This window comes from Aphelocoma coerulescens, chromosome 4A (assembly GCF_041296385.1).
Source record: "Aphelocoma coerulescens isolate FSJ_1873_10779 chromosome 4A, UR_Acoe_1.0, whole genome shotgun sequence".
Classification (NCBI taxonomy): domain Eukaryota; kingdom Metazoa; phylum Chordata; class Aves; order Passeriformes; family Corvidae; genus Aphelocoma; species Aphelocoma coerulescens.
In genome coordinates this window covers 19725756-19747210 of record NC_091018.1, presented here as the reverse complement: position 1 = coordinate 19747210, position 21455 = coordinate 19725756, and the positions used below count along the sequence as shown (strand labels likewise).

General features: G+C 47.1%; 1 protein-coding gene across 10 annotated transcripts in view; it reads right to left on the bottom strand.

The window, feature by feature from the left end:
- NEXMIF (neurite extension and migration factor) overlaps window positions 1-21455 on the bottom strand; it is a 177243-nt gene that overhangs the window by 118736 nt on the left and 37052 nt on the right. The window contains exon 1 of one of the 10 annotated variants that reach the window (XM_069015683.1): window positions 9051-9181. The exons of 8 other annotated variants lie outside the window; for them this stretch is intronic. The gene's annotated coding sequence lies outside the window, so the exon portion shown is untranslated. Of the gene's footprint in view, window positions 1-8632; window positions 8702-9050; window positions 9182-21455 lie in introns of those variants that run through there. One more of the 10 variants, XM_069015684.1, reaches the window with a different exon arrangement.

Below are 21455 nucleotides of genomic sequence, written 5' to 3'. Positions count from 1 at the left end.
GCTCCTTTGGCAGCATCTTTTATGTTATTAGGTGTACACACACACAGGTACCCACATCCACTTTGTGGGGGCTCATTCTCAGCCCATCTCGCTTTCCTGCACGAGCAGAGGCATTTTGTGACAATGCACAGGCACCTATCGAATAACCACTGGTACAAAATGAATAGTGAAACGTTCTGACCCTGCTCTCTGTGTTGCTCCCCTCCTCACTCTCACACTACACCATTTGCCCACCAGCTGCAGTAAATGGTGAGGTTCTGACACGCAGGGACACACCAGGGATGGCAGCGAGTGCTGTTGGTGCAGGAATCACACAGCACCACAGCCTGTCCCACCCAGAGAGACCTGGAGCACCTGCCAGCCCAGGCAGGGCTGGTACAGAATGCTACAGTGACCTGGAGCACCTGCCAGCCCAGGCAGGGCTGGTACAGAATGCTACAGTGACCTGGAACATCTGCCAGCCCAGGCAGGGCTGGTACAGGATGCTGCCATCCCACCTGCCTGGGTGATGCCTCCCAGCACCCAGGAGGCAAAGCTGATATAGCCAGACTTGCTTTGCTTTCAGCATTTCCTTCCTTGAGCACTTCAACAGGACACAGACCTCAACAGACAAAGTCAGGGACAGAATTCCCCTTTTCTAAAAATTATTCTAAGAGCACACACACCCTCTCCCCCATGAACACATCAGCACACAGAGCAAGGACAGGATGAGCACTGCCAGACGTGCAGGGGCTGCACACATAGCTCAGGGACACAGGTGGCACGTGGCCAGGCGGCTGCTTGGGGGCATGGACAGTGCCTGGAGCAGCCTGGGTGGCTCTGCCATGGCTGGTGCCCACCAGGCAGGGTGGATGTGTTCAGCCCCTGAAGCCTTTCCAGCCACTGAACCTTGGCACTGGACACAACGAAGCATTAAACAGCAAAGCCGTGGCTGGTGAGAGCTGAGCAGACACAGGAGATGCTGGGGAGGAGAGAGGGATGCCAGAGAAGCCCCCACACACAGCCCCCCCTCCCCTTGGGGCTGTGCTGCAAGAGAGACCCTGGTGCGAGAGAAGGGGGCTCACGTCAAGGTGGAGCTGGGAGAGATTCCAGCCCTGCTGCCTTTGGCTCCTCCTGCCAGTTTGGATGGGGCTTGGAGCAACCTGGTCCAGTGGGAGGTGTCCCACGGCAGGGGGTGGGATGAGATGAGCTTTAAAGTCCCCTCCAACCCAAACTAGCCTGGATTCTATACAGATTAACCAGCAAAACGACCCCCACAGCTCTCCCACATGCAGAACCCAGACCTCCTGTGTCCCCAGCACATGCCACACGTCTGGATCTGCAGGATCCGATCTGACCACCTCAGAGAAAGCCACCACCACAGCCTGAGAGCACCACAACTCCCTTTCTTCCTCAGGGCTTTGTGTTTGCAAGAACCAGACACAAAGAGGGACTCTTATTATCAGCTCTGCACTGAACACACACACACAGAGCCCTCCTGATTGCACACACCAGGTAAAATCAAGCATCAGGAATTTTCCCTCAAACGTTGTGTTAACCCCACTCCATCAGCCAATAGCTCTTTTCCTTCTAAGCCCTCGAACACCAGTTATTTTATACCAAATCCAATGTTTGGTCTGTGTAGTATGGCAATTTAGGGGGAAAAAAAAGAAGAAAAAAAGAGAATACTGCATTTAACACATTTGGAAACACAATTAATGAAATACAACTTCACAAATAAGCAGTCCCCTCTGCCCCCCAAAATAAAAAAAAATAATGGTAAAAAAAAGAAAACCTAGAGTGCAAATTTAGGAACTGAGAATGAAGCTTGGAAATTTGCCACTAATGGAGAAGAAGGGATATGGCTTATGAAATAACCCCACCGTTTCTGTGTATAATCATTATTTTCAGTTTGGCCTCCCTAAATTAAATCGGTTTTAATCTTTCCTGCTAAACTGGCACAATGCTGACTCCAGCTTTTGGGTGTCCATTTGTTCTACCACATGACATCACGAGATGCCTGCCAATAACAGAGAGATGCCTAAAAGCCTTGAAATTCTTGGCTTTGGGACTCCAGGTTTTCTGAGAACTGTTAATTTACTTTGGCTTAAATCCTAGATTTTGGCTCCACTTGAGAAAAGTATTTCTCACACAGTAATTAAACTTGTAGTGGACAACACTGAAGCAATAGGGGACGAGCTGCAGAGACAGGATGTTGTCTAGGCACGTTTTTTCTGAGCTTTCTCTTCTTGCAGCCACGAGAAGAAAGCACTGAAGGACCAGTAACACAGTTTAAGTTCTAATTAGAGGAATTAAGGAAGAAGAAATGGCATTTGTTAGACAAAACTTTATATATAATTACAAAATTGGAGAAAGCCAAGCTGTCAACTGGAAAACAAACTCAGACCGTGTAAAATTCAGAACAAGAAACAGCAGCAGAGGAAATTACCCTTCCCAAAGGAACATTTCCTGGGGTCTGAGCAGCATCCTCGTGCTGGTGCACAGCAGGAGAAGCCTCACCTCTCCCACTGCATGGGGATTCTCCTTGGAAACACAGCAAAACCAGGGGACAGCACAAAGACAGTGCCTTGACCCTCACAACCATCCGGGACAGAGGCCCTTGGCTGCTCCTGAACGGGAATTTGGCTCTATTTCCCTGCACTGCTCGTGGAGCAGGAGACCAGAAATGGCACAAGACTGCAAGTTCAAATACATTACAAAATAGTCTGCAAAAATAGCTGGGCCTTGTAAGAAATATCCTTCTCCATGGAAACCACCAGACGCTCCGAATTCTGGCAGACTAGAGAAAACGGGTTTGTATTATTAAAGGAAACGTCTGTGTGTTTGGGCTTTTATAATCCTAACCTTCAGCAAGAGAGGAGCAATTGCTGGTGTCCAGCACAGGTCAGCTGAACTTCCCCCAGCCTTCCCTCTCCTCATCCAGGGATGTGAAATTCCCCAGGGACAGAAGGATGGGCGGGGGGGTTTCCTCTGCAGGTCTCTGCAGTGCTTTTAATTACAGACACAGAACAGAAAGAAGCAAGGAAAAGAAAAGACCCCCTGGGGTTTTAAAACACCTGTCCACACAAATCAGACACCTCCACTTATTTTTGTGTGGAATGAGGCAAAGCAATGCTCCTGTAGCACAGTAATAAATGCAATGTATGTATTTCAGCAGCTGTGTATTCCAAACCTCTCACACTCAAGCAAGTGCAAGATAAGCCATTACTATTCTCTCCCTCACCCAAAACAGTTTCCACTTTGGATGCCAGGTGGGGAACTATAGATTAATTAACTCCCAACTGGCACTGATGGGATAATTACAGTCTCCTGTCTCTGGATTTCACTATTTCCAGCTGAACTCCCACACCAAAAAGCAAATCCTAACCATGAACTTCCACTTCTCTGCTGGTTCCCAACAGGGCACTGACCCCTTACCTGTGGAGGCTGGGATTCACAATTCAGAAGAACTTAATAGAATATTTTTAAAGAAAAAAAGTGCTGCAGCCTCAAAACATGAAAGGGCTGGGCTACAAAGGAGCACTCATATAGAGAGCAATTATATTTTTGATATCTAATGGTTCTGCCTCAGGAAGCAAGAGCTGGCTAGCATCAAACTGTATAAAAGAAAGGATTATGGGCTCATGAAAAAAGAATGCCATTTTGATTTAAAACCCAGCAAAGCATAGTGCAGATTTGTTATTTTAACTCACAGTGCTTAATTCCTGTAACAAGACCGAATGCCATTAAGGACGAAAAATACACGAAATACTTGTGGTACAAGACATTAAAAGTAACCTCAGCTCTCATCAATGGCTCTGAGCACGCCATTCTCTGCTTCCTGGAGCCACTCTGCACCTGCACAATACATCTGGGCTGCACAAGGCTGCAGCAGGAAAAATTAAAAACAAAAAAATTCAAACTCATTTCCGAGAACCTGCTTCTCCCCAGCATTTCCCAGGTCATGGTAGCTCCCAGCCAAAGGAGCCCAAAGCTTCCTCCTGGCTCCCCAACCAGCACCAAAAGCAGCTCCCACCTGGTTTCTGTGATTTCATCCAGGGCCACAGGTACCACAGCAGAGTTTTCAAAAGATATTCTCAGCATTTAATCCCCAGCACCAGCAATCATCATCATGGGTGAAATACAGAACTTGCACAAAAAGAAAAAGATTTAGTTCTTCCTCAATTCATGAAATTAAAGGATAATCCCCCAATTATTCAGAATACTTTTGTAGTCTGGTATCTCAATTTGCCTTTTACTTTTATAGTGGGGTTTTGGGTGGTTTTGTTGTGGGTTTCTTTTGAAGTCACTCGGGTCCAGAGGATTTAGAAATTATGCAAAACTGGTTGCTGCTCCCTGTTTTAAAGAAATGGGTGTGTTCAGAGTGCCTTGTTTCATGAAGCAGCATGCAGTATGAGCAAATAAATACATATAAATATGTTCTTGCTGCATTAATCCATTAAAAAGGAAAAAAAACAAACAAAAAAACCAAAAACAGTTCTAACAAGCAGACACGGACACGATTTCTGCAGCACCTGCACCATCACCACAACAAATGTGACACTGGGCAAACATGAGGAGAGATGGAAAAGGGGCCAAGGCACAACACTGGAGTGGAGAGCTAAATCTGTGCTAAAATGTGGTGCTTTGGGATCCCTGGCAGTGTCCAAGGCCAGGCTGGACATTGGGGCTGGGAGCAGCCTGGGACAGTGGGAGGTGTCCCTGCCCACGGCAGGGGGTGGAACAAAATGGGCTCTAAGGTTCTTTCCAACCCAAACCATTGGAACATGATTTTTTTTCTTGCTCAAACAATCACCCCAAATCGTGTTTGAAACTTCCCATTTTTGTTTGGTAACCTCTAGATAAAGACACTGGAAGATAAATAAATAGACTGTAATGGTTAAGGAGGCACCTTTTGACAAGATTGATAATCCATTTATACAAGTTCCTCTGCTTGTCAAAAAACCCAATCCCATAATGTGCACCTGTTATTGTTCAGGGGGAAGAAGGATCACCTCCTGTCATACCCCATCCATCCCAACCCACTCCATTCCCCCCAAAAATGCCATCTTCATCTGTCCACTAAGAGGCTTTAAGAAAGTCCCATCTCCTCCACACTTAATGAAAGCTGTGCAGACAAACTCAGGGGGAAGATTTCTGTGAAAAACTGGGGAATGGTGTCAGTGATGGAACAAGAAATGTTCTGGTGAGAGCTGTAACACAAAATGCTGCTCACTTTCTGCTGTGAAATGACAGCTGTATTTCCTCTGCTGACATCTCTTGCCAACAATCCCCACGGCCATCACTTTCTTACAAACCCTCCTGAGAACCCAGTCCCTGAAACTTTACACCAAATTATCCAAAGGGGTGAACCAAGGGAATGTCAAATTATGAAGTCAAAAAATAACATTAAGTAATCTGAGAAACAAGTGATCCAAGAGCCATCTAAAGAACTCCACTCCCTTCCTTTCTCTCCCTTTCCTTATCCCATGTCTCAGATCCCAAGCCCAGAGGCTGCTCCAGGTTCCAGGATGCATTTGTGTATTTCAGGGGTGCAGGTGACACTGTTTTTTGACTAATTCCAGCTGGATCAGTAAAACAAAATTAGCATCTCAGTGAGATCTGGGTGCCTCCACCTGGCTCCCTTAAGAATGCTCCTATAAAAACCAGCCAAACCCAAACTGTTTTCCAATATTACCCTTTAAGTAAAAGTCCTGGGTTTATTTTTCCTGAATCAATAAAAAAAGAATTTATAAGGGTTTTTATGACTCTTTTGATATTTATAAGAGCCATTTAGAAGGGAATAAAAAAACCCTACTGACTATTCAGGAAAATAAAATTTTATACAAAAAAGAGCTGTCAGAAGCCTTAGCTGGTTGAAAAACTTGCTAATTTCTATAAATCACAGTAAGCTTAAATTTTGGGTGAAGCCACAGCAGGTACATAAGGGCAAAACTGTAGTTCTCTTCTTGATGTCTTTGAAACAATCAGATCCAGACAGAAGGAAGAAAATTCACTCCTTTAAAGTGATGGATTATATGTCTGAACAGCTACTAATTAATATAAAAATATTTAAACATGAAATTTGAAGACAAAAGGCTGATGGAGGACAAGCACCACACCAGCCAAATTCAGATTTTTAGCCTCTGAAGACTTTATGCACTCACCCCATCCTTCTGAGGATCTCTACAGCTTCAAGCAGTGGAAAAACATCAAGGAAGTACAAAGATCCACAGAAATACATGGATCTACCTGTGCCTGCTGCCAGCCAGAGCTCACCAGGATGAGCTCCATGAAAGCTCAGGCAGGACCCACTCCCCTCCCACAGGAGATGCAGTTAAGCTGGGACAACACACACGAGGTGGACCCATCAGCAGACAAACCCCCCCTTTGGTTTCTGCAGCTCAGGAAGCCCTACAGTTCATTTAAAGGAAGCATCTGGGATTTTTTATACTGTTTAAAGCTCCATTTTTTTCAGTACAGCAGTATCACAGCCCAAAATCACTCGTGCCCCACAATGAGAGGCTTGTAAGAAGTGGCCTCTGCTCCACCACCTGCCCTTCCCCACACAAGCTCCATCCAGTTTTCTTTGCTGGAGGAAGAGGGAAACTCCTCAGGAACACTTTTCCATCCTCACCACAAAGCCTCTAGCTCGCTTCCCCTGACCTGTATTTGCAAACCTGCACGGAAAACATTTTTTCCCTCACTTTAATTTAATTTAATTGAGAAGCAGGTGCCTGCTGCAGTCCCACAGGGCACGTTTAGATCCTCCTGCTGACGTTGCAGAGGTTCCCTGCCACTCCTGCTGCACGAGCCAAGCCTGGCTCTGCCCGGCCGGGCACCCACAGCCACCGGCTCTTCCCAACACAGCCAGAAACTGGAGCAGCCTCGTGTCCTGCTCCAGGACCCACAGCTCAGCACCGGGGTCCCAGTCCCACCAGAGGATGGATGGAAGGATGGATGGAGGGAGGGATGGAGGGAGGGAGGGATGGAATGGATGGATGGATGGATGGAGGGAGGGAGGGAAGGAGGGAAGGAAGGAAGGAAGGAAGGAAGGAAGGAAGGAAGGAAGGAAGGAAGGAAGGAAGGAAGGAAGGAAGGAAGGAAGGAAGGAAGGAAGGAAGGAAGGAAGGAAGGAAGGAAGGAAGGAAGGAAGGAAGGAAGGAAGGAAGGAAGGAAGGAAGGAAGGAAGGACGGACACACAGCCACCTCCATGCCCAGGTGGCAGCTCCCAGTGGCAAAGGCTTCCCCAGGGTAATTCTGGCTGTTCCAGGTGCCCAGGGCACAGCTGTGCCCCAGGATGGTGGCCATGGGCTACTGGGGTTCGGCTGAGCTGCAGTAAATGGTTTATTGATGCCCAGATCCCTTGCAGGAATCATTACAAGCTTTAGCTGGTCATACGTGGGACTGCAGATTTCCAACACAGAGAATTAAAGCCACAACAGCAACAATAAAGCCTCAGTGGGCATGACACACAATTTGTACCAAGGAGGGCAAAACAGGGCAGGGAGGAGCATGGTGAGAATTTGTTCTTGGAGGGAGAAAGGAGAGGTAACCCAACAGACCTGAGCTCCTTTCCATCCTTTTATGCTCTGGTTTACATCTCTTGATACCCAGAACAAGGCAAAGTTCACTAGAAAGACACAATGCCAGGAGCTTCAGCCATTCCATAGCCAACTTTAATAGATCTGAAACCCTCTGAAGTCAAAGCAAGCATTTCCCTGAACTCCAGGTGCCTTTTGCTCCTGTCTTTTCTTTTCGTCATTTTCTTTTTTAAAAGTATTTAAGTCACGAATATTCATACTCATCCTGTCCACTCCTCAGGAGGGCAGGGAGGTGTTCAGTGCCAAAGGTATAATCAAGTGCTCAGATAAGCTTACAGGTTTAAAGCCAGACATCAGTAATAGAAGCAATCACAGCCACCAAACTGCTAAGGAAAGCAGTAATGGGATTATCTGTCAACACAAACAAAAGGATAAATACAAGCAAAACCATCAGTCCCTGAAACCCAATTCTCATGTTAATCTGAGACTACAGGCAGGAAGATTAAAGAACCCTCGGATCAAATAAAAAGTTATTGATTGTAAAATTCTTGCCTTAAACAAAGTATGTGTTTGTGGTTTAGGATAACCCCGTGCACGGCAGCAGCTGGTTAACCACGGCAAAAAGCTGCACCATCCCAAAGGAGCAGCAAACAAGGGATACAAACCAGGAACTTTCCTCTTCCAGGATGGGGCTGGGAGCAAGCTGGGATAGTGGAAGGTGTCCCCACCCATGGCAGGGGGCTGGAACAGAGCCCCATTCCCTGTCTCCCTGCACCACTGGATGCAGAAGGTAGAGCTGGGAAGGAGGGAGAGGTGGGAGGCAGGTGTTTTTAAGGTCTTATTTTGCCTCTCATTATCCTGCTTGGGTTTTGTTAGTAAGAAATTCACTGAGTATCTCTAATTCAAGCCTGTTTTGCCATGATGGTGAGGGATCCCTCCTAGACCTTACCTCACCTCATGAACCCTTCATTATATTTTCCCTCCCCTGTCCAGCTGCAGAGCAGAGTGAGAGAGAGACTTGGGTGGATCAACCCACTACATCTCCCTTCACCACATTCAAACATACCCAACTCACCACTAAATCACAACAGAGCTGAAGGCAAACACACCTTGGCATTCAAACACCCCTTCCACTTGGCCAGCTCTGCTGGTGTGAACACAGCCAGAGCTGAAACACCCTCTGCCAGAGCTCTGGACCAGGCAGGGCAGCAGCTCAGCCCTGAGACTGATCCCTGAGCTGTCCCTGCTGCCTGGTGCTCTCCTGACGTTGGCATTTTACAGCACAGCATCACCTGCCTTTGCCTCTTGAACGTGGAAGCTGCTGGAGGTTGTGTCCGGCAGGGAAAGTGCCCCTGGGCTTTTGCTGATGGGTGAGCAGGGGCAGTGCCCACACAAGAACACACGTGGACACACATGGACACATGTGCACACACAGACCCTGGCAGGAATCAGAGCACGGCGAGGGAGCCAGCCCTGTTTTCCTTCTTCCCACTCTTTCACAGCAAACCCTGCCAGCTGCCCTCTTACCTCTGCTATGTTCAGCACAGCTGCCAAGGCTCCATCCCGATGAAAGGTTTGCAGCATGACACAGAGCATCCACCCTGCTTCCCTTGCAATCCAATTACAGGATACACCTGAGCCCACGGAGCAGGGAAGGAACAGAGGGGGCCTGGGAGCGGGAAGAGGCTGTGGCAGCTCGTAGTTAATTTGATGGCACCCAACTTCTGATCCAATTACAGCCCAGCACTGGGGGACTGGCAGAGCTGTTTTCACTGCTGCTGACCCTTCCCACCTGGATGAGTGATCCCAGTGCTTGCAGAGCTGTGCTCACTCCTTAGGGCTGCACCCTCGGATTGCTGCAGTCAATTAAGAGATCCTCATATTTAATAGGGTGGGATCAGGCCCTTGTTGCTCAAAAAGCCACAGTGATGCCTACAAAACTGGCAGCACAGCCACTGGGAAGGCTCAGAGAGATACCTGCCTGTGTCTGGTAAAAAAGGAGACTTACTTCCCTGACCCTGCTCTGCTCCAGACGCTCTCTCCCCATGCCAGGATTTCAGATACACACATGTTTTTATGAATCTGTTCCCTCCCCTTTTTTTACACAAGTGCCTCAAGTCCACGCTGCTCTCTGTGTGACAGGCACAGCTCCAAGCTCCCAAGGAAGGGTATATGAGACACCAGAAGGCTCCATATGCATTTTTCATCTTCTTACGCAACCGTGCCTCTCCACACATGGCTGAGGAGATTTTCTGCAAACAGTTCAGCCATCCACCTAATGCTTACTTAATGGGAGTGTTTTCAGAAAAACACTACAAGAATTTTCAAATAGAAACAATTAGCATTCACAGTAATTTGCATCTACTTTCCCCCATTTCTAAAGCAGCAGGCTCTGCTTTAATATTAACCCCTGCTTGCTCCTCAAAGCCCAGTGCAGGGGAGTGAGCCACACAACTCCCATTAGAGACCACAGGAACAATTCAGTTCAGTGGGGAAAAGATTACATGGCAGTGCTCAAAACTTTGGGGGACGAGCCTTTGTTTTTAAGCATCCTGTGTGTCAGCACAATGAGCAGCTTCCATCACACCACTGCTGTTTTCACCAGCGTTCCATTTCCTAATCCGTCCTCCTATGCATCCAGGGACTAGTGATGGGATTTACACGTGCACTATTCACCAAATCACTCCCCCATCACCTAAGCTGCCCTGAACTCACGACAGGCTGAGAGCAGCCAAGTTCCTCCAGAGGCTCAAAAAATCCCTGAGCCTGGGGTGGAGAGCAGGAGGGAAAGGTTTCATTAGCCAGAAATTTTGATGTAGGCTCATTTTTGAAAGCCAGCTATCCCATGAACATTTACATCTTGGAAATCACAAATTATGCTGGGAAGTCTGGGTTTTCCAAAACATGGAACAGCAGGTTCTACCTTCCAGACCCTGTAAAACAGAGGAAGGTGAGTACCTGGCTCAGACCTCCCTGCAGATACCTCGTGGTTTGGGGCCCAGGTGGGTTGGTCCCCGGGCCAGGCACCATTCCCTGTGCCCACGAGATGCAGAGGAAGGTGAGAGGATGGGGACAAGAGGACAATTCCCACGAAACAAGGCTGTATTTGCAAAGGTGCCCGAGAGAGTTACGGCTCAATCAACACGAGACGAGCAAACTCTACAAGGCAAAGAAGAAGAAAGGAAGCAGCTTCTTATTAAAACACAGCAGCTTTTTTGCTGTCTAGCATGGAGCTCCACAAGAGAGCAGGTTTTTTTTTCCCCCTCTTCTAAAACCCTGAAGAATTCCATGTAAAATAAGTCCAAGTTTAAAGACTGCACATCTGACGGCATCTAAGCAGAGCCCACTTGAGCAGTGCAGTGCTGTCCCCTGTGTACACACGCTGCTATTCACTCTTTAAGAGATCACATACTCCTTTTCCTGCAGGACCTCTGCCTCCTTCAGCTCGCTGGTTTGATGGGAAGCAGCAAGTGATGCAGAACAAACGGGAAAAGTCTTGTCAATCTCTGTCTGAAGCAGTAACAAGTCCTGTTGGCAGGGCAGATGTGGATTTACACGCGTGTTACTGAAATACCTGAGCTCTGTAAACAAGATGGCTGGTGTGCAGGGAGGAGACAGAGATCCAAGGAGCATCTGGATCCTTCAGAGGATGCTCTGGATTACTCCTGGTGAGCTGGGCCTAACAGTTCACGCCACTTACTGAGTGCTACCCAAACAGAAGAGACACACAGAGTCAACAAAAGTCTGGTGACCCATGACAGCACCCAAAGTAATGGCTGGAGCTGTGTCAGGGAGGTTTAGGTTGGAGATCAGGGAAAGGCTCTTCCCCCAGAGGGTGCTGGGCACTGCCCAGGCTCCCCAGGGAATGGTCCCGGCCCCGAGGCTGCCAGAGCTCCAGGAGCGTTTGGACAGCGCTGCCAGGGATGCCCAGGGTGGGGTTGTTGGGGGCTCTGTGCAGGGCCAGGAGCTGGACTGGGTGATCCTGGCAGATCCCTTCCAACTCAGGATGTTCTATGATTCCATGACATGCTTTTTAAACCATTACAATATAAACTGTAGAACTGAGGGATTTCCAAGAGATCCTCTTTGCAAAACATATTCTCAATGTAGGCGTTGAAGGGCTTTTTGGGTAAGAAGGCTTTTGTTTGGTTTTTAGGGATTTCAAGAAGTTGAAATACCACAGTATCACTAAATTACCAAAACGTGTCTGGCATCAGTAAGACACAAAACAGAGTGAACAATGGAGGTCCCATGTCAGCATCTCCTGAACGAGGTAAATGCAGCAGATCTGAGCTGGTGATAAATGAATCCCAGAGCATGGGCTGCTGACTGCACACTGCGAGACACCCCCACACCTTCTGCTCCCCAGGATCACCTCAGAGCCTGCAGGTGCAGAGAACTCCAGAAACCTCAAATGATGCAACTGTGCATAAGGAAAAGGGTGTGTTTTACCATCATCCAGGCAGCTGATCACAGGAGCAGAGTAACACAGCCACGCACCACTCCTGGGGCAGGAGCCTGCAGAGCACCAACACATCTTGCCCACTTTGACATGACTATTTCCTCCATGCAAAAATAAATACAGTTAAAGGCAAACCTCAGGAAAAGGTAAAACTAAATACCACATCAGGCTTTGCAAACACCTTTCTTTGCCTACTCATTAAGTCATATCCTGTACTAACTACAATGCCAGGGAGATGAGGGTGCTGGCTGTGTTTGCACTTCCCAGACACAAAGCTCAGAATGAAAAGCCACTCCAAAAGCCACACCACGCTCTCCTGATTTTCCTGCGAGCTCAATTAAAGATCTGCTCAACCTGCCTCCATACAAAATTCAGCAGCCTGGAGGACTTTGAAATGCTTTATACCCTGGTGTGGAACAGCCACTGGATCATTAATACTCTACTTCAATGTAAATGTTTAAAAACTATGCAAGAGTTGAAAATGAGATCTGTCTCTGCCAGTTTGGTTTGTACACTGGGAAAAGTCACATCTTAAGAACTCCAAACTGCCAGCAGCAGGTACATCCAGCACAGTGCATGGCCACCTGGAGAACAGCACTGGAGAGGGTGATGTTCCAGCAGTGAAACAGCAGAAAGCCTTGGCTGAACCCAGAATCCAGGCCCAGAGTGGGCTCCAAAACGAAATCCAGAGCACGAGGATATTTGTAAAAACCAGGAAATTATCATTCCTACAAAAACTTCCTTTGGAAACTACCTTCCACCCTTGAAACTCAGCTGCTTATACTTGGCTTTTTTCTGGCTGGTGCAGCGCTGATGGCATCACTCACACCAGGAGCTGACACATTCCCAAGCACAGAAAACACAAAGGAAGCAGAGATCTTGTCCATCACCTGGAGATGAAACAGTCATCCCAAGCTTGCCTCCTCAGGCTCTGGCTCACTGCAGCAGCTAAGCACATGCTTGGAACTGCCTGCTAAATAAATCACAAAATACACACACCCAGAACGGTTCTCCTGAAACTCTGTGAACAGGAAGATCCCATGCAGCTAAAACACTTCCAAAACTAACAATTTATCCTCGTGCTATTCCTTTAACTCATGCCTGAATTATTTACCTGTTTTTTGCAGATGAGGATCTATAAGCAAAGGCTAAGGTATACTTTTCTGGGAACCCAGTCATCTGCTGCAAGGTGTTGAGACTGTTCATGCACCTCCAAAATTCTAAGGAAAGGGAGGGAAAAAAGATAATATAATCTGACATAGATTAAATGTCACCACGTATCCATCCTAAAGAGCAGGACCTCACAGTGTCAGGTGTACATGTGCAAAAAGGAGTTTGAAGTCCTTGCCAGAATAGCTTGGAGTCAATGATGTATGAGGAGAGGAAAAGGTGTTTGGCAAACAGGAACAGCACCTCCAGTGAGGCCTAAAACAAGATCTCTGCATAGGACCTTATGGACAGGCATAGCTGGAAGGTAAACAGCTAGGAAAAGTGATGGCAATAAGGGACAAGGCAGAGGAAAAGACAAAAGGCTCTGGAGCGAGGACAAAGGAGAAGAGCAAGAGGGATGACAGCCAGCGATCCCAGCTTCTCCCTCCCCACCACCACTCCTGGCTGCCCCAGGACAATCCAACACCCACTTCCTCCTGCATCTCGGGATGCTCCTTGTTCCCTTTATAAATGCCTGAGTTCCCACAGCACCCAGCGTGCCTCCAGCACTTCCCTAAGAGCTGGGACAAGGACACTGTCAGAGCCCGCTGGGGAAGCGCCCGCCCCCGGAGCGAGTCTTCCACGGATCCGTGGGCTGCGTGCCTGGGATGGATTAACCGTGCAAACGATGAATTCAAACCTAATTTCCTCCTTCCTCTCTCTCTCTCCAAGGTAAGCACAGGCCTAGGAATGCTTGGGGTTTGTTTGGGATGTGTGTGTGTGCGTGTTTGGAGGCAGAAGGATGGGTTTGCCTGCCTCGTTTCCGAGATGTGAGGCAGGAGAGCCAAAGCAGGGAAATCTGTGCTATTTCTGTAAGGACTGGTGGGGAGGAAACAACGGCGCAGTTTGTAAAGGTCAAAGCCTGTGCAATCATACATTTTGCATGGGTGAAAGTCACTTCTGTGACAGAGGGAACAAAGGAGTGACAGGAAGGTGGAACAGCAGTGGCAACATTTCAGCATCCCAGGTAAAAAGGCAAATTGCTCCTCTTCCGATTTGCATGTTTTTGGGAAGGTGGTTTCAAAAGCGACTTTTATATTTTCATAGATTAATCCCTCGTTTTCTTTTCTAACACAATTTGTTTAGAAAAATCTCCTGAAAGCATATTCTAGATGTCAAATATTGTATAAGCCACAACAGAAAATAAAGGCTTAGGCAAAAATATATACTGCAAACATCACCTTTTTCATTTGGTTGAAGCCATTTACTCCAGTAACACTGTCATGCTGAGAAAATGATCTTTTGTCTATAACTGCTACATAGCTATTAAGCATTTTAGCATATAAGTATGATATTTTTCTTCTTTAGTGTGTAGCTCTGCTTGGATAGGTGTGGAGGAAAATAAAATCAGTGTTTAAGCTCGGATAGGAAGTTCAAAAAAACAAACACGACAGTCAACAAGGAGATGGTGTTTACACTGCAGAGAGAGAATTAAAACAGCATTTAAGCAGAAGCACAAATGGCTGCTCCATGACAAAATCAGTGATGCCACATCTACAGCTCGTACCATGGGTCACTCACTAAATGAAAAGGGCTTCTTAGAAAACATGAAATAAGAATTTGCCTCAGCAAACCCATGCCTGGGGATGCTGATGAAGTAAGAGGTACCAAAGCATGGATGTCTTCATTTACATATCACCTTTATCAAGCCAAACAACTCTGTGCTTGTTTTTTCCTTAAAAGAGAATTCAGAAAAACTTGAAGCAGCTGAACAAAAAGAAAGTTCAAGTGGATGCCCACGGCCATGCTCAGCAAGCAGAGCAGGGGAGGGAGCAGGGAAGGGAGGAGGAGCAAGAGGCCACATCCTTCCCTTTGCCATTCTAAGGTGCAAAGACTTCTCCACCACGACAGATTTTTAAGAAGCTATCACACATTCATAACACTAATTGATTTTCATAGAGAAGAGAGCAGATGAGGTCTCTTTGGGAACTGCCTGCTACATTTCTGCTTGAAAGGAGATCGCTGCTGGTGTGCCTCAGCTCCTTCATAAAAAATTTAATTAACAATATCTCCAAGAAGGAAGCCACAGTGAGGTCCCCAGCTATCATGTGACTGCCAGCGCTCCGATGCACCACGGCAAATTAAACCTGAGCAAACAACACCTGGCGCACGTGACGGGCTGGGCAGGATCCCTGACAGCAGCAGGGATGTGCTGGGAAGCAGGAGAGGACACAAAGGGACAGAGAGAGGCCTGCACCCAGCCTGCCACTGGCAGCTTGTGCCCCTCGCTGCCGCTCTGGATGGTTACACATTTCTATCCGCGATCCGGTGGCGACGCCACAAAGCAAAGCACTTAACAAACCGTGGTTCCTGCTGCTGATCCTCGTGGATCTACCTGTCAGGAGAGCTCATGGATACACAGGGACAGCCCTGGGAATGGAGTGTCTCAGCACTGTCACCCCTGAATGGCACCAGGAATAGAAAGCCACCCTGTGCCAGGCTGGGTGTCCCAGCTGGCACAGCCATGCAGGGGAAGAGACAAAACTGGATTTCTCTTCCCTCCATCACCACCGCCACCCTCGCTGCCTTTCCCTGGAGGAGCTCTCATCCTCACAGGATTTGTTCCTTCCAGACTGAAAGCAAGGGGGGGGGGGGGAGAAAGATCTGAAAATAGCCACGTCCAACGCTATAAACAGATTACCAAACTGTCCCTGCACATGGACTCCAGGCTCACACGCAGCACAAGGACGCACATGTCTGAAAATTCCCCCAGCTGCACAGCAATTAGTGCTGATTTACAGGAAATTGTGTGGCCAGGAGGACTTGGGAAGTGATCATTTCCCTGTGCTGGGCACTGCTGAGGAACCTCCAGTCCTGGAAGCAGCTCTGGGACCCTCACTAAAAGAAAGACATTGAAGGGCTGGAGCGTGTCCAGGGAAGGGAACAGAGCTGGGAAAGGGGCTCAGGCTGGAGCAAAGGAGGCTCAGGGGCGACCTTGTGGCTCTGCACAAGTCCCTGACAGGAGGGGGCAGACGGGGGGGTCGGGCTTTGCTCCCAGGGAACAGGGACAGGAGGAGAGGGAACGGCTGCAAGTTGCACCAGGGGAAGTTTAGATCAGAAGCACATTTTTCACAGAAAGGGTTGCAAAGCATTGGCACAGGCTGCCCAGGGAAGCGGAGGGGTCACCATCCCTGGAAGTTTTGGATAAACATGCAGATGTGGCACTTGAGGACATGGTTTAGTGGTGAACCTGGTGGTGGTGCGGGGCTGACAGCTGGACTTGATGATCTGAGGGTCTTTTCCAACCTTAAACACTCCCACGACAGGCAGCAGGCAGTGCCTGTGCTGTGCTCTGATTCCCCGTTTTGTTATCCCTTAAAAACTTGTACCATTGCAGATGCCATGCCAATACACTTGATTTATTATCTATAATGTCAAAATTGAAAAGGTTAATCACCACTATTAGTCAGTGAAAACGAGGCAGGATTATCACTTGAATGACAACGCTGACAGTGGGAGCAGGGGAAGGGAGGAAGGGCAGGCACACATGGGACCTGTCCAAATCACAGCTCCTCTGCCCTGGCATCGTCCACAGGAGGGGCTAAAGGGTCTCCACCAAACAAAGATCACACTAAAACCACAAAAATGTGAAGAATTAGCAAGTATCTGGTGTTACCTCTGACGGCCAATTTTTAGTTCTCTAAGTGAGCTTTAGTTTTTCCTGCCTGGCAAAACTCTGGTGACGCTGTGCCAAAGACCACACACCTGGCAGAGGTGGCTGTGCCCAGGGAAGGGTTTTGGAAGCAGGGTTACACCAGGATAAGGGAGGAGACGGCCCTGACACGACCTGGTGCCATCCCACACGGCCCCATCCATGTCCCGTAACCCCAGCTGGGGATTCCCACTGCAGGAGCTGAGCTGGAACAGCCACTTTGATTCACCTCACAGGGAACTGCTCTCCAGGCTCGGGTAAATTTATCCTTAAGAATGAGCTGCAGACTCCAGCAATGCTCCAGCTCCTTTGAAAGGAAGGCCGGGGGAGGGAAGGGAACATTACAAACACTGAATACCCACCTCGCCAGTCTCCAGTTGGCAGCACTATCTTTTTCTTCAGCAGTTCAAAAAGAAAACAACCACCAAACCAGCACCACTAAGGGGATGCAAGAAGAACTATTTTTATACAGGCTGCGTTTTCCAAAAGCCCTGTCAAGGCAGCGACGTGGGAAAGAGGAGCTCCAGAGCACCCTGCTGCTCTACTCCTGTTGGGAAAACACCAGGAAAGACCACCACTGGGAAAGGGCAAAACGCTGTCCTGCTTCCAGAGGAAAGGATGGACCTCAGTGTGCCAGCAGAACGTTCAGCTGGATGCACCTGCCCCAGGTTCGGATGGGTAAAGCCCACAGGTTCCAAGAGTTCTGGGATGGGATCATTTACCTTGGGATTACAAACAGGAACGCAGGTTTGCAGAGATAAAACTGAGACGAGGCAACACGAAGTTGTCGAATATTTGAAAATTAGACCAAGCTGGTTTTGGCAGGAGGGTCAAAAGACAAAATTAAACCACAGCCTTTAACTGCTGTGATAGTTGTACATCAGCAAAACTCATGGACACTCACTGCTGTATTTCCATACAATTATAAACTTGCTTATCCTTATTTTGAAGGTCTGTTCTAACCTGAAACCCAACCCCAGCACCAAAAACGCAAAGCCCTGGACCTACTCTGGGACCTGCTTTCCAAAACAAACCAAGTGTTAATATGAAGGTTTTAATGCTTACAGAAAAACAAAAATGAGATTATGCCTTGCAGTTGGTGACTGCTGATGCCACACGTGTTTGTAGGGGGGGAGACACTTAAGAAGTGACTTCAAACACAAAAAAAAACCCCAACACAAGTGTTCATAAACATACCTATTGACTATTTAAAAAAAACCTGTTTATTGTGAGATTATAGGCCATTTTATGTTCATAAAAACAGGCTTTAATGTCACCATTTTCATGTAAACAAGATTGCCTTGGTGATTTTTTTTTTTTTTAAACAGATTTAAACTTGAAAGAACTAGTATTTACATTAATCATTAGAATTTGAGTTCTGTCTAACAAGCAACTGCAGCAACTATTTTCCTGTCTTTTTATTTATTAAATATAGTAGGCCAGTGGTAAGGAAGGCATGCAAATATAAAATGAAATATTTATGCTTGGTGAAGTATCTCTGAGAATAAAAAAAAACTAAACTTTGAGAGGTGCAGGGAAGGTAAAGGTGATTAAAACAGTGCTCAAACACAGACAGTAATGGGGTAAAACACTCCTCCCATGGATGGAGAAAGGTCAGTCTGGCCTGCAATTCATCATTTGAGAGGTTAGTCTTTCAAATTTGGGCAAAAGCTTAGCAAAGATAAACTAATACCATTCCCAAAAAGCCACATATCCAGTAACTACAGGTGATACCAAGTATTTTCCCTCTGCCTTTCTCTGGGGAAAACAAAACAAAACAAAACAAAAAAACCCAACAACAGACAACAAAACAATAAAACCCAAACCACAACAACAAAAAAATCCAAACAAAAACCCAACCACACAGAGAAAACAGAGGGGAAAAAAACAACAAAAAAAAAGCTGCAACATAAAAAAACCAACCACAACACCGGGTGGGGGTGAACCATATGTTTGCATGCGGTGCTGGGGGATGGAAATCCAGCCACGAAGGAGTTAAGAGACGCTCTAAAAGTATCTCACCCTGCTATGCTGCGAATTTGCCGGGATCTCAGGGAACGGGGTGATTCTGACACACCATATGTTCTGCAAACGCTCCCACAACACAGCGAGCGGGGCTGCACATCCACCTTGGCTGCCGGGCTTCCCGGCCGGCATGGGCAATCCAGCAAACCTCACCTTTCCCGGCTTTCCTGAGCCCAAGCAGAAGGGAAGGCTGTGCTGGGGGGGTGCCAGGGCTGTTCCAAGGCTTTGCCAGCCAGCCCAGCACCCACTGCCAGCCCCGCAGCATCCTCAGCATCGCCTTCCCCGGACGCGGCTTCTCCATCGCACAGGGCTGGGAAAACTTGGGAAGGCCTGGGAAAAGGGCAGGCACGGCCCTCCAGTCCGTGCCAAGCACCACAGAGCTCTCAGAAGATGCAACCCTGGCCACAGCACTGGGAAGGTTTCGTGCTGTGGTACCCAGGGTGCTGTTACCAGCCCCAGGGCAGATGCCAAGGGAGGCACAATCACCGAGCCACAGGATGTGCTGAGCTGGAAGGGACCCGCAGGGATCATCAAGACCAGCTCCTGGCCCTGCACAGCACCATCCCCAGGAGTCAAGGCAGATGCACTTTTATTACACTCATAAATCAGTGTGAATCCAGAATTCTCTGCTGTTGCACATCTCCATGTGGCACAGTTGCAGTGCTGGGCCATCCCTTGGATTTCCTCTGCCCAGCTCTCCCCGGGCAGCACAGAACTCTCCACTCTGAGCAGCATCACTGTCACCATCAAGTCACTTATTTTAGAGCCACAAAGGAATTTTCTAGGTGTGTGGATGTTCCTTCTTGTCCACAGCAGTTTTCTGCAAGGGGAAACTGGCTGCTGCACTAATTTTAGTATTGTATTAATAAATGCAGATAAAAACATTCTAGAGAGGAGAAAAAAAATAAAAAAGAGAACAAGCCCCCAAACCAGAATCAGTAAATAACACATCGTGGCACCACAGTGCACATCTAAGCTATGGTGAACTAATCTCTTCAAGAATTTCCACATCAAGAACTCGTAATTGATGAAAAGCACATAAAGAATATAATGGTTTAATTTTATTGTTTATACTGCATGACAGTATCTGGACAAGATAATAAAATAAAAGGCCAATCAGTTTTTTTAAATCTATTAAAATCTACAGGACTTGGAAATTAATTTCAAATCTTGCTGTCACAGTTTTCCCCATTAGAATTTACAAACAATAATTTTTTCCAACATGCAGCCTTTGTTCCCTACTACAGCTATGTGAAAAATCTATATATAATAGGGAAAAACTCTTTGAACATACTTGTATCAGTATCTTCACAAAAATAGCCGGGGAAAAATACAAGAACTCTGATGATCTTTTCTCAGGATTGCTTATTTTAAATGCTACTTGCAGCACTGGGAGGTAAAAAAGCCTTCTTACAAACAACAAATTTTGAAGGTGATGACATCCCTTTGCAAACAGTAGCTGCTGCCAACAACTAGCCACACATTTTTTTTCTCCCTCTCTACCATACCTACACTTTTAAGGAACACTCCTTTTAATTAGAGCGAGAACACACGAAATGGGAGGCCACAGGATTGCAGCCTAAAAGCCACATGCACTTTTTTGCTGCCTAGAGAGCTGATTTTTTCATTGTCTCAAAAAAAAAACAAAAAACCCAACCAAACAAAAATACACCTAACAAAAAGCCAAGCTCACCACAGGACCCAAAACCAAACCCAAACCAACCAAACAACCCCCAAATCCTTCCAGCAGCTCTCCCCCAGCATTCAGAAGGTAATGGAAAGAAGACAGGAACACAATAAACTCCAATTTCAAATTCAACCTCTGCCTGCACTTCTCAGCCAGAGCAATCCATGCTGAAAGCATTAGCTAGGAATCAATTACCAGCATTTAAAACAATTTGTCTAACCTCAGATACAAAAATTCTGCAGTGCTTTTCTCACAGAGGTGCACCCAAGTATGGCAAATGTAAAAGCAAACATCCAGTTGAATGTCAAAACGTTCATTCCAGGGTGCTCAAAAAGCTTTTTATGCTAAATTATCACATGCAAATATAGGCAATATGACATTTTTTGAGGTGAAAGAGCAGGGGGGAAGCTGGAAGAGGTTGGTTACTCGCAATTGGGCTTTTCTTGCCAAATTTGATGCATTTGATTTTTAGAATTAACACAGCCTCCGAGATGAGTGTCTAAAGCTCACGTCTCAATCCGCTGCATATTCAGTACAAAATGAATTAAGAGATTACCCACTGAAGGTCACACACACACATCGACAAGGACTGGAAACAATTTTGTAGTGGGCAAGAAAAAGCTTGAACCTGAAAGAAAATAAAATGTGGTGCTGAAGAGCAAAGAAGAGCTGTGTTGATTTTAGACACCACGTCCTGCAGACGCCACCTCAACCAAAACATCATCACCACCCAACTCCTTGGGCGTGCTCACACACCTGGCAACGAAAACTGCACAAAGTTGGGAAGTCTGAGCGCCCCTGAGCGAAGCAGGGTTTGGATAAGGTTTGGAAAACTGCCCTGGGAGGAGGAAGAACAAGAGGAGGAGGAGGAGGGCAGGCTGAGACTATCCCCAGGTT